Below are 13,354 nucleotides of genomic sequence, written 5' to 3' on the forward strand. Positions count from 1 at the left end.
AAGTAACTTGATTATGGTGGGTGGGGGGGGGACTTTAATACTGTCTTGGACCCGGCATTGGACCGGTCTAAGCCGAGGTCGGGAAAGAGGCCGGCGGCGGCCAGGGCCCTGTGGGAGTTCATGGATCAGATGGGGGGGCGTGGACCCGTGGAGATTCGCACGGCCAAGGGCGAAGGAGTTCTCCTTTTTCACCCACGTCCACAAAGTCTACTCGCGGATTGACTTTTTTGTGTTGAGCAGGGCGTTAATCCCGAGGGTGGAGGGGGCTGAGTATTCGGCCATTGTGGTCTTGGACCATGCCCCGCACTGGGTGGACCTGCGACTGGGGGCGGAGCGAGGGCAGCACCCTCTCTGGAGACTGGATGTGGGACTGCTGGCAGATGAAGAGGTGTGTGGGCGGATAAGGAGGAGCATCCAAAACTATGTGGCAACAAATGACACAGGGGAGGTAACAGCAACAACGGTTTGGGAAGCTATGAAGGCGGTCATCAGAGGGGAGTTAATCTCTATTAGGTCCCACAGAGAGAAGAGGGAGAGAGCGGAGAGGGAGAGGCTAGTGGGAGAGATGCTTAGGGTAGACAGGAAAGCGGAGGCCCCCGAGGGGGGGCTGCTAAAGGAGCGCCGGAGATTGCAGGCGGAGTTCGACTTCTGACCACTGGGAAGGCGGAGGCACAGCTGAGGAAGGTGAAGCGGGCAGTCTACGAGTATGGGGAGAAAGCAAGTAGGATGCTGGCGCACCAACTTCGCAGGAGAGAGGCGGCCAGGGAGATCGGGGGAGTGCAAGATAAGGAAGACAATACGGTCTTGGGCCCAGAGAAGATCAACAAAGTCTTCAAGGAGTTTTATTGTAAACTGTACGGGTCAGAGCCCCCGAGGGGAGGGGAAGGGATGAAGCAATTTATGGATCAACTGAGGTTCCCAAGGGTGGACGAAGATCTGGTGGAGGGACTGGGGGCCCCGATTGAGTTGGAGGAGGTAAGTAAGGGCCTAGTAAGTATACAGTCTGGCAAGGCCCCGGGGCCGGACGGCTTCCCTGTAGAATTTTACAAGAAATTCTCGGAGCTACTGAGCCCACTCCTGCTAAGAACCTTTAACGAGGCAAAGGAGAGAGGAGCCCTCCCCCCCGACGATGTCGCAGGCATTGATCTCGCTCATTTTGAAGAGGGAGAAGGATCCGCTTCAATGTGGATCCTACAGGCCGATATCGCTCCTGAACGTGGATGCCAAACTGCTAGCAAAAATTTTGGCTACCAGAATAGAGGACTGTGTCCTGGGAGCGATTGAGGAGGACCAGACAGGTTTTGTCAAGGGCAGGCAATTGAACACAAATGTGAGGAGGCTCCTGAATATCATTATGATGCCCTCAGAAGGAGGGGACGCAGAAGTAGTGGCTGCAATGGATGCGGAGAAGGCCTTTGACAGGGTGGAGTGAGGGTACCTGTGGGAAGTGTTAGGTAGGTTTGGATTCGGGGAGGGATTCATAGGGTGGGTCAAGCAACTATATCAGGCCCCCGTAGCGAGTGTGTCCACGAACTGGCTGAGATCGGAGTATTTCAGGTTGCACCGAGGGACGAGGCAGGGCTGCCCCCTGTCCCCGCTACTATTTGCCCTGGCAATTGAGCCATTGGCCATAGCGCTGAGGACTTCAAGGAACTGGAGGGGGCTGGTCCGAGGGGGGGAGAGGAGCACCGGGTTTCCCTCTGCGCGGACGACCTGCTGTTGTACATTTCGGACCCGCTAGAGGGGATGGGGGAGGTCATGTGGATCCTAAGGGACTTTGGGAGCTTCTCGGGGTACAAGTTGAATGTGGGGAAAAGTGATCCACGTAATCCACGCTAGGGGACAGGAGGAGAGACTGGGGGAGCTCCTGCTCAAGATGGTGGAGAGGAGCTTTCGTTATTTAGGTATTCAGGCGGCTAGGAACTGGGATGCCCTACACAGGCTCAATTTATCTCGGCTTGTAGAGCAGATGGAGGGAGGCTTTAAAAGGCGGCAAATTCTCCCACTTTCCCTGGCGGGAAGGGTGCAGACTGTGAAGATGAAGGTTCTCCCCAGATTCCTGTTCGTTTTTCAGTGCCTCCCCATTTTCATCCCCAAATCCTTCTTCAAGCGGGTGAACAGGATTATCACGGGATTTGTGCGGGCAAACAAGACCCCGCGGGTCAAAAGACAGTTTTTGGAGCATAGCGTGGGGGTGGCTAGAGGCGGCGTCATGCAAAGGCACCAGCCTAGGGGCACTAGTAACGGCACCGCTGCCATTCTCGCCGGCACGGTACACCACAAGCCCGGTGGTGGCGGCACTGAGGGTATGGGGTCAGTGGAGGAGGCACAGGAAGGAGGAGGGGGCCTCAGTTTCGACCCCGATAGGGAACAACCATAGATTTGCTCCGGGCAGGATAAACGGGGGGTTCCAAGGCTGGTATAGGGCAGGCATTAGAAGGATGGGGAACCTGTTTATAGATGGGACTTTCCCCAGCGTGCAGGCGCTGGAGGAGAAGTTCGGCCTGCCCCTGGGAAATGCCTTCAGATACCTCCAGGTCCGGGACTTTCTCAAAAAACAGGTTGGGACATTTCCATTGCTATCCCCTTGAAGGATACAGGACAGGGTGGTGTCTGGCATCCGGGTAGGAGAGGGGAAGGTGTCGGACATATATCTGGAACTGCAGGAGGTGGAGGAAGCTCCAGTGGAGGAGCTGTAGATCAAGTGGGAGGAGGAGCTGGGTGAGGAGCTGGATGAGGGCCTGTGGGCTGATGCCCTGGGCAGGGTACATTCCTCCTCATCTTGCGCCAGGCTCAGTTTGATTCAATTTAAGGTGGTGCACCGGGCTCACATGACGATGGCGAGAATGAGTAAGTTCTTTGGGGTGGAGGACAGGTGTGCGAGGTGTTCAGGGAGCCCAACAAACCATGTCCATATGTTCTGGGCATGCCCGGCGCTTAAAGAATTCTGGCAGGGCTTTGCGAGGGCTATGTCCAGGATTTTGGGCATGCGGGTGAAGCCGAGTCCAACAATAGCGATCTTTGGGGTGTCGGAGGATCCGGGAGTGCAGGAAGCGAAAGAGGCTGAAATGTTGGCCTTTGCCTCCCTGGTAGCCCGGAGACGGATCTTGTTAATGTGGAGGGACTCAACCCCCAAGCGTGGAGACCTGGATTAGTGATATGGCTGGGTTCCTCAGCCTGGAGTGAATAAAGTTTGCCTTGAGAGGGTCCTTGCTGGGGTTCTCCAGGCGGTGGCAACCTTTCCTTGACTTTCTAGGGGAGCGGTAAAATATCAGCAACAGCAGCAACTGGAGGGGGGGGGAGGGGTTGTGGAGGGGGAGGGGGGGCTCAGGTGGGGGAACTGTCCATTTAATGTATATTTTCTTTTAGCATAATGATAACAGCCACCTAGTTTTGTTAAATATTTTTTGGAAGAAAGCTTCAATAAAAACAAATTTTTAAAAAAACTTCTCCTATTGGGGCCGCCTCCCAGTCCAGTAACTCCTTGTAAATCTCCGATACCTCACTCTCTCCCATTTTGATACCACCTTGTCCTGCAGCCCTGGGGGTAGAAGGTCAGGAAAGGACAACACCTGGTTCCCCACATAATGCCACACCTGTAAGTACCGGAACCCATTTCCGCTGGGTAGCTCTTCCAGTTCCTTTAAACTCGAAAAGCTGCCCCCCGCAAAAAGGTCGCCAAACCACTCGATCCCCGCCCACCGCCACCTTCAAAACCCGCATCGAAGCCCCCCCAGTGTAAACCTGAGTCCCGCAGATCGGTGCCCACACCCAGGCAACCTCAGATGCTGCCACCACCACATGGAACTCGTGGAGTACTTTTTAAAAAAAAAATTTACAGTACCCAATTCATTATTTCCAATTGAGGGGCAATTCAACGTGGCCAATCCACCTACCCTGCACATCTTTGGGTTGTGGGAGCGAAACCCACGCAAACACGGGGAGAATGTGCAAACTCCACATGGACAGTGACCCAGAAGCGAACCTGGGACCTCAGCGCCATGAGACTGCAGTGCTACCACTGCGCCACCATGCTGCCCAAACTCATGGAGTACTTGGCCGGTGAGAACGGCAGAGGCACCGTCAATAATGCCCCTAAGCCTGTGCCCTTACATGAGGTTGTCTCCACCTGCTCCCATGTCGACCACTCCTGCACCACCCACTTCCTAACCATGGCGATATTTACTGCCCAGTAATAGTTCATTACATTTGGTAAGGCCAGCCCGTCCGCACCCACCCCCCTCCACCGGGCCCCCTCTCCAGCAGCACCTTTTTAAATAGCTGTTGTGAACTTCATCGAGTAATTCAGTGAGGGGGGGGGGATCATGTATTGGGGGGTTGGTAAATATTTATTAAAATGTATTTAAGTAACGTTTCCTCTCTTTCCAGGCATAGAATTTACAGTGCAGAAGGAGGCCATTCGGCCTATTGAGTTTGCACCAGCCCTTGGAAAGAGCACCCTATTTAAGCCCACACTTCCAACCTATCCCCATAACCCCACCTAACCTTTTTGGGCACTAAGGGCAATTTAGCACAGCAGATCCACCTAATCTGCAGATCTTTGGACTGGGGGAGGAATCCGGAGCACCCGGAGGAAACCCACACAGACACGGGGAGGATGTGCAGACTCCACACAGACAGTGACCCAAGCCAGGAATTGAACCTTGGACCCTGGAGCTATGAAGCAACTGTGCTACTGTGCTGCCGATGAACCACATTATGTCACTGGCAAGGGGCGGGAAGAATTGGGAAATGCCATCTCGTCGGCAGGAATCACATTTTCCGATTCTCGTGGGACTTTCCACCCACTTTGCCGTTCTCCTTGATGGCCAATGTGGGCTGAAAATTACCCCCAGGGTTTCCAAGACCTCACTTTAGAGGTTGTTGGAGATGTTGGGTCAGGGGAGGTCTAATTTTTCGACCTCCTCTGGCCGGGACCGTTTACCCTGCTACGTTCATGAAATAGGAGAGCCACAATAATCTCCCCACTCGGATCACCAATTAAAGTAACAGTTGGGCCCTGGATGACATAATCAGAATCAATCTAATTTCTTAAAGATGTGACTCACTGGTTTCGCAGGGAGTCACATCCTGCATCCTCAATCACAGCTTAAAGTGGAAGCGTGCAGGAATTGAGAAGGACGTCAGTGGATACCTTTCTGCGAGGTGGTCAAGGCAAAGAGAACTGCCTAATTTTCAGAACCATTTATCAATCACTCTCATTGTGTATAATTCTAATGTGCTGAAACACTTACTATTCCTACTCTGTATTGTTTGAGGCTTGTGGCTTACTTTCCATTCATTCCTTTATATAGCATTCCAAAACTTAATGCAACAGATCCGCCTTATCAACTTATCAGCCCAGGTTTCAACCTGCAATCTGCTCACAACAGTTCCTTAGGTGGTGGGCTTTACATGACTGATATGACCATCAATTCACTAGAGACACGATTGAAAGTAAACAGTGGTATTAATAGTCTTACAACTGAGCCTGCCTGCGACCAGAAGAACTGGGAGCAGGCTTACGGCTGCAGCACATTATACTTCTGGTAGTGGGAGGGGCCATGAGCGGAGCCATGGGCGGAGCCAAGGGTGGAGCCCTGTGCAAGCTCCTCATCTCCCCCTATGGGCAAAGCCGCGCAACGGCTCACATACAGAGCCCACAAGGACATAACACAATGCAATGCAATAGAGTGTGAATTACAATACAGTATGAATTCACCACAATGACCTCACGACCAAGATTGTAACATGGGCCGAAAAGGTTCCAGTGTGATGGATTAGGTGTGAAGGTGGATAGGAGAGATGCCATGGTTCCAGAAGAAGCCAGAAGGCCCTTAAGGACCAATCTGAGAGGAAGCAGGAGGGCCACGGAAGTCAAATGGCGATTCTGGACTCAACGACCTGACACTTGCGCTATATGAAGTCTAATGACTTTACTGCTGAGGACAGTGAATACAACTTCATAAGACATCTCCTACCTACTGTACCACCAACTTCTCCTGCTACTCAGTGCACCACACCCCATCAAATGTAGCAGCTCTGGACTCAGGTTTCACATCCACAAACTCCACCTCACCCCTCATACACTTGGCAATGCCTCCAAACTCACAGCCAGCTCTAATTTCCTCCACAACACTACAAATATTCAGCTATGGCCTGCATATCATCCAAATGCAAAGCGACACAATTATTGACATTCTGCCAGCTCTCTTTCAGAACAAGATGGTGCGCAATAGAAGGGGATAGACAGCAACTCTGGAGATATCATGGATGTTGCATCTCAGCCCGACAAAGGAACTGGCTCTCGGCATCAGGAGGGATCCAACACCACCGAGAACATTGAGAATGCCAGTATTCTCCTTCTCAATCCCCAGCACATCTATCTGACACGATGAGCAAGTTGGTGAGATCATGGGCCTTTTCCTCCCCAACCCACCAGCTCCTCCCCCTTACACCAACCTTCCCTTCTGCTTTTCCATTTTCAGCCACCCTAGAGCTGTTGTCTACCAATCTACAACAGCTCACGAAGGAAGAGAGCAAATAGCAGAGCAGCGTTGAAGAAGCCGTGTCATTTAATCAGGCAGTTGCAGCCATCAACTCAGAAACTGCACACAACTTGGTTGCTACCATCTAGTTGGGATCAGCACATGGTGTGCTATCCAAGCAAAAGTGGGCTGCAGCCATGTCAGGGGAAGGGATTACAAGCTCACTGGAGGGAAAGTTTAAAGATGGATCCTGTTGCAAAGGATGCAGGTGAGACCTTAACGGGACTGATGTGACCATCAATTCACTAGAGACACGATTGGAAGTAAACTGTGGTTTTAATTGTCTGACAACTGAGCCTGCCTGTGACCAGAAGAACTGAGAGCAGGCTCACAGCTGCAGCACTTTATACTTCCGGTAGTGGGAGGGACCATGGGCGGAGCCAAGGGTGGAGCCCTGTACAAGCTCCTCATCTCCCCCTATGGGCAGAGCCGTGCAACGGCTCACATACAGAGCCCATAAGGACATAATACAATGCAATGCAATACAGTGTGAATTACAATACAGTATGAATTCACCACATTCACTCCCTGTAAAAAAATCAATTCCGGCGGGGGTGACGGGTCTACAAGTTGAGCCGGTCCAGTGGCCGAGTCGTCCTTTGGGATCGGCGGAGCACCGGGGTTGCAGCCTCTTCGGGTGGCTGGGTGATGACGATTGGTGTGGGTATGAGGGTGTTTCGGTCCAAGCCTCATTCCTGACCAGTGCGATGGGCGACGGGGGACGCAGGAAACCTATAGGCGCGGGGGCGCCGAGCATGGGCAGGCAACCTATAGGCGCGGGAGTGCAGGGCGTGGGGGGTTGGGAGGGGTGTAGTGTGAGGGGTACCGTGGTGGTGGTGGTGGTGGATCCTGCAGGCGGCAGGTCCCGGAGAGAAACGGTGCCCTGACGGCCGTCGGGGTATTCAATGAAGGCGTAGTGGGTGTTCGAGTGAAGCAGTAGCATTCTCTCTACTAGCGGGGCCGCTTTGTGTGCCCGGACGTGCTTCCGGAGGAGAATCGGGCCCAGTGTCCTCAACCAGGATAGGAGTGAAGCCCCCGTCGTAGTGCCCCTAGAGAAAAAAATAATCGTTCGTGAGGGGTCTGGTTGGTGGCGGTGCATAGGAGGGACCTAATTGCATGGAGCGCGTCGGGGAGGACATCCTGCCAGTGGGAGGTCGAGAGATATCTGGACCTTAGGGTCAGTAGGACTGTCTTCCAGACCGTCGCGTTCTCCCTCTCCACCTGCCCGTTCCCCCTGGGGTTGTAGCTGGTAGTCCTGCTTGAGGCGATGCCCTTGTCGAGCAGGTACTGACGCAACTCGTCGCTCATGAAGGACGAACCCCTGTCGCTGTGCACGTAGCTGGGGAAACCAAACAGGGTGAAGACATTGTGCAGGGCTCTGATAACTGCATGGGAGGTCATATCGGGGCATGGGATGGCAAACGGGAAACGGGAGAATTCATCGATGACGTTAAGAAAGTACACATTTCGATTGGTTGAGGGGAGTGGCCCTTTGAAATCGATGCTCAGGCGTTCAAAGGGCCGGGATGCCTTTACCAGGTGGGCCTTGTCTGGTCTATAGAAGTGCGGTTTGCACTCCGCGCAGACCGGGCAATCCCTGGTGATGGATTTTACCTCCTCGGTGGAGAAAGGCAGATTTCGTGCTTTGACGTAGTGGGCGAGCCGGGTGACCCCCGGGTGGCAGAGGTCATTGTGGATAGCATGTAATCGGTCGTCTTGCGCACTGGCGCATGTGCCACGGGACAGGGCATCTGGGGGCTCGTTGAGCATCCCCGGTCGATATGTGATATCGTAATTATAGGTGGAGAGTTCGATCCTCCACCGCAAGATTTTATCAGTTTTAATTTTGCCCCTTTGCAAGTTGTCGAACATAAAGGCAACCGATCTTTGGTCGGTGATGAGGGTAAACCTCCTACCTGCGAGGTAGTACCTCCAGTGCCGTACGGCTTCCACAATGGCTTGAGCTTCCTTTTCGACTGAGGAATGTCGAAGTTCCGAAGCGGAGAGGGTTCGGGAGAAGAAGGCGACTGGTCTCCCTGACTGATTCAGAGTGGCGGCGAGAGCGACCTCTGAGGCGTCGCTCTCCACCTGAAAGGGGACGGATTCATCCACCGCCTGCATGGCGGCTTTGGCGATGTCCTCCTTGATGCAGTTGAAGGCCTGGCGGGCCTCAGCTGACAGTGGGAAGAGTGTGGTCTTAAATAGTGGGTGGGCTTTGTCCGCATACTGGGGGACCCACTGGGCGTAATAAGAGAAGAATCCCAGGCACCTCTTGAGGCCCTGGGACAATGAGGGAGAGGGAGTTGTCAGAGGGGGCGCATACGGTCCGGGTCGGAGCCCAGGACTCCGTTTTCCACGACATAGCCGAGGATAGCTAGTCTGGTAGTGCGGAAAACGCATTTCTCCATATTGTAGGTGAGATTGAGTTTCTGGGCAGTTTGGAGATATCGGTGGAGGTTGGCGTCGTGGTCCTGCTGATCATAGCCGCAGATGGTGACATTGTTCAAGTACGGAAACGTGGCCCGCAGCCCGTACTGGTCCACCATTCAGTCCATTGTTCGTTGGAACACCGAGACCCCATTCGTGACGCCAAAGGGGACCCGGAGGAAATGGAAGAGGCGGCCATCTGCCTCGGACGCCGTGTAGTGGCGGTCCTGCGGGCGGATTGGGAGCTGGTGGTAAGCAGACTTCAGATCCACCGTGGAGAAGATGCGGTACTGGACGATCTGATTGACCATGTCTGCAATTCTGGGGAGGGCGTACGCATCGAGGTGCGTGAACCAGTTAATGGTTTGGCTATAATCAACCACCATCCGGAACTTTTCCCCGGTCTTGACGACCACCACCTGAGCTCTCCAAGGGCTATTACTGGCCTCTATGACTCCCTCACGTAGGAGCCGCTGGACTTCGGCTCTAATAAATACCCTGTCCTGCTGCGAGTGGGTACGGGTTTGCAGTTAGCAGTGAGATTAGCGAAGAGTGGAGGGGGGTCGATTTCTAGTGTCGCTAGACTGCAGATAGTGAGTGGAGGTAAGGGTCTACCGAAGCTGAGTGTGAGGCTCTTGAGGTTGCATTGGAAATTGAGCCCGAGTAAGAGTGGGGCGCAGAGGTCGGGGAGTACGTACAGCTGGAAATTAAAGTAGCTGGTGCCCTGAATCATTAGGGTCGTGACGGTGCGCCCTTGTATGTGGACCGAGTGTGAGCCCGAGGCGAGGAAGATAGTTTGCCATGCAGGGAAGATAGGGAGCGAACAGCGTCTTACCAGGTCAGGATGTATGAAGCTCTCGGTGCTCCCAGAGTCGAAGAGGCACGGTGTCCTGTACCCGTTGATTTTAACGGACATCATCGAGCTCTGGAGGTGTTTCGGACGCAACTGGTCCAACGTGACTGCGTTGAGTTGCGGGTAGTCGGCGGCTCGATCAGCAGTGCTGGAGTGGCTCCGTGATAACTGTCCGCTGAGGTTGTAGTCATCGAGGTTCGGTTCGGTCGATGGCCAAGATGGCGGCCCTCGTTGATCGCACGTGGCGGGTGATGAAGAAGATGGCGTCCAAGATGGCAGCCCCGTGGATCGCATGTGGCGGGTGGCGAGGAAGATGGCGGCCAAGATGGCGGTCCCCATGACTCGCACGTGGCCGGCCGGGTGGAGGAGGATTGCCAAGATGGTGTCCCACGAGTCGCACATGTCGGGTGGAGGCGGAGTCGGCAGACACGCTGCAGCATTACGGGGTCTGCGGGCCTGCGAGTTTGGGAGGCGAGTGCTCTGGACTGCGGGGGAGTTAGAAAGTTTCGATTTTGCCAGGCATACTCGGGCATAGTGTCCTTTGCGACCGCAGCTGCTGCAGGTCGCGTTGCGGGCCGGGTAGTGCTGCCGCGGGTGTTGGGCCTGGCCACAAAAATGGCACGCTGGCGCTCCATAGTGGGTGGGTGGCCGCGCGGTGCAGGCCTGGGGCAGTCGCTGGTCGGGGGCCCACAATGGGGTCGCTTGGTCCGTGGGGAATGAGTTCAGACTGCGGAATGCGACCTCCATAGTCGTAGCTAACTCTACCGTGTCCTCCAAGTTCTGGGCCCCTTTCTCAAGTAATCGCTGGCGCACATAGTTAGACCTGAGCCCTGCAATGTATACATCACGGACAGCGAGTTCCATATGCTGGGAGGCCGTTACAGCCTGAAAGTAGCAGTCCTGAGCAAGGGCTTTTAAATCACGCAGAAAGTCTTCTAGCGACTCTGCGGAGCACTGGCGGCGGGTGGTGAAAATGTGCCGCGCGTAGACCTCGTTTATCGACCGCACGTACAATCAGCCGAGCATAGCCAGGGCCTCAGTATATGAGGTGGTACAATTGAGTTGCGTAGAGATACGATGGCTCACCCGTGTGTCCAGTAGGCTGAGTTTCTGCTCCTCTGTAGTCTCGGATGTGCTTGATTCAGCCAGGTAGGCCTTGAAACACCGAAGCCAGTGTAGGAAGATTTCCTTCGCCTCTGCAGCCTGCGGGTCGAGTTCTAGTCGATCAGGTTTGAGGGCTGATTCCATCGTAGTTTTCTTCAAGTTTTCTAAGACTATTAAATTGATGTGACCATCAATTCACTAGAGACACGATTGGAAGTAAACTATGGTTTTAATAGTCTTACAACTGAGCCTGCCTGCGACCAGAAGAACTGAGAGCAGGCTCACGACTGCAGTACTTTATACTTCCGGTAGTGGGAGGGGCCATGGGTGGAGCCAAGGGTGGATCCCTGTACAAGATCCTCATCTCCCCCTATGGGCAGAGCCGCGCAACGGCTCACATACAGAGCTCACAAGGGCATAATACTATGCAATACAATACCGTGTGAATTACAATACAGTATGAATTCACCACGGGGACAACATACAAAAGACCGCTGCACACCGAGATGTTGAGTGCATTGACTGGCTTTTCAATATCCTGTCACTGTCAAGATGCATGGAGGAGTCCAGTTCCAAGATGGCTGATGGCACATGCAGCATTTGCTCTCTTCAAAGTCTTTCCGCTATCTCTTTGCTATGCTGCAGACGCTGAGGCACTGAAGTTCTTCATTATTTCAGTTCCAAGGATGCCTGGTCCTTTAAATAAGGGCAGGGCCAGCTCACCTTGCTTGTTGTTTGCAGAACTACAGAAGCTTGGTGACATTTCTCAAAGCACACAGCACCAGTAACCCGTTATGGAGTGCCATTCTGATGTCTTGCAACCCAACCAGCTGCTGGGGCATCAGGATATTTGTACGAGGCAGGACCAGGCGACAATTCCAGTGGAGTGAATTTGATGCTTCTGAGACATAAAGGTTTTTTAAAATGTATTTTATTCCAAACATAAATGAAAAGTTACAACACAGAAACAGTTCTGGAAACAAACGTCCCAACGCACAACTATGCAGTTTGTACAAATTTTCCTCCTTTTTCAGACACCCTAAAGCTGTTGTCTCCCCCCCCCCCCCCCCCCCCCCCCATGCCCCCTCCCCCCAGGACGGACACCTCCTCAAGCACGATCACGAACATCCCCCACCTTACCTGAAAACCCTCCACTGAACCCCTTAACTTGCATTTATTCTTTTCCTGCCGAAGAAAGTCATATTGATGACCCAGCCAGGCCGCTCCCCCCGGTGGTGTTGCTGACCGCCACTCCAATAAAACTCATCACCGGGCAATCAGAGAAGCGAAAGCCACAACATCCGCCTTCCTCCCCTCTATCAGCTCCAGTTTCTCCGAGACCCCAAATATGGCCACCAAAGAGTCCGGCTCAACCCCCTCAGCCACTATCCTTGCTGGCGCCGCAAACACACCCGCCCACACTTCTCACACTCATCTGCCACCCCCTGAAAAAACCTACTCATTCTTGGCTGTATATGTCTCTACTCCTGCCCTCCGGAAGCAAGTCACTCCAGCAGGGTAACCTGGGCAACTCTTTCCAAACATTCTGCGCAGAGTCCCTTACCTGTGGGTACCTAAACTCACTTCCTCTCAGTAGCTCTGCCCTCTCCTTCAATTCATCTATACTGGCAAACCCTTCTTCCAGATACAAATCCCTCGTCTTAAACAGCCCCATTTCTCTCCATTTCCTATACGTGCCATCCATCCCCCTGGCACTTTCACACAACATCCCCTCTAACATAAAGTGCCTCCTCAGCTGGTTCCAGATCTTCACCGTGGATTGCACCACCGGGCTCCGAGAATCTGCTCAGCACCATTGGCAATGGTGCCGTCACCATAGCCCTTAAGCTGGACCCCCTACAGGATTCCTCCTCAATCCTAACCCATTCTACCACCTCTCCTTCCACCATCGCCTCACCTTCTCCACGTTCGCTGCCCAATAGTAATGTAGCAGGTTCGGCAACACCAATCCTCGCTGCTGTCTCTGCCTCTATAAGAGGGTCATCTTAATCCTGGGCACCTTCCCTGTCCATACAAAGTCCAAACTAATTATGTCCAGTTTCCGAAAGAAGGCCTGCGATATAAATATCGGGAGCGTCTGGAATATGAACAGGAACCTCGGCAGAATGTATAACCACCACTTGGACCCTCCCTGCCAAAATCGAGTGCAGCGTGTCCCATCTCTTGAGATCCTCCCTCGCCTCCTCCACCAGCTTTGTTCAATTCCATTTGTGAAGCATTGCCCATTCCTCGCTACCTGAATCCCCGGGTATCTCAACCTGTCTCCAGCCACCTTAAATGGCATCCCCTCTAAACTGGCTTGCCGGCCCAACTCACCGGGAACATTTCACTTTTCCCTATATTTAACTTACATCCCGAGAACACCCCAAACTTCCCCAAAAAGCACATGCTCCTCACCAGC

The sequence above is a fragment of the Scyliorhinus canicula genome, chromosome 13 (genome assembly GCF_902713615.1).
Source record: "Scyliorhinus canicula chromosome 13, sScyCan1.1, whole genome shotgun sequence".
NCBI lineage: Eukaryota > Metazoa > Chordata > Chondrichthyes > Carcharhiniformes > Scyliorhinidae > Scyliorhinus > Scyliorhinus canicula.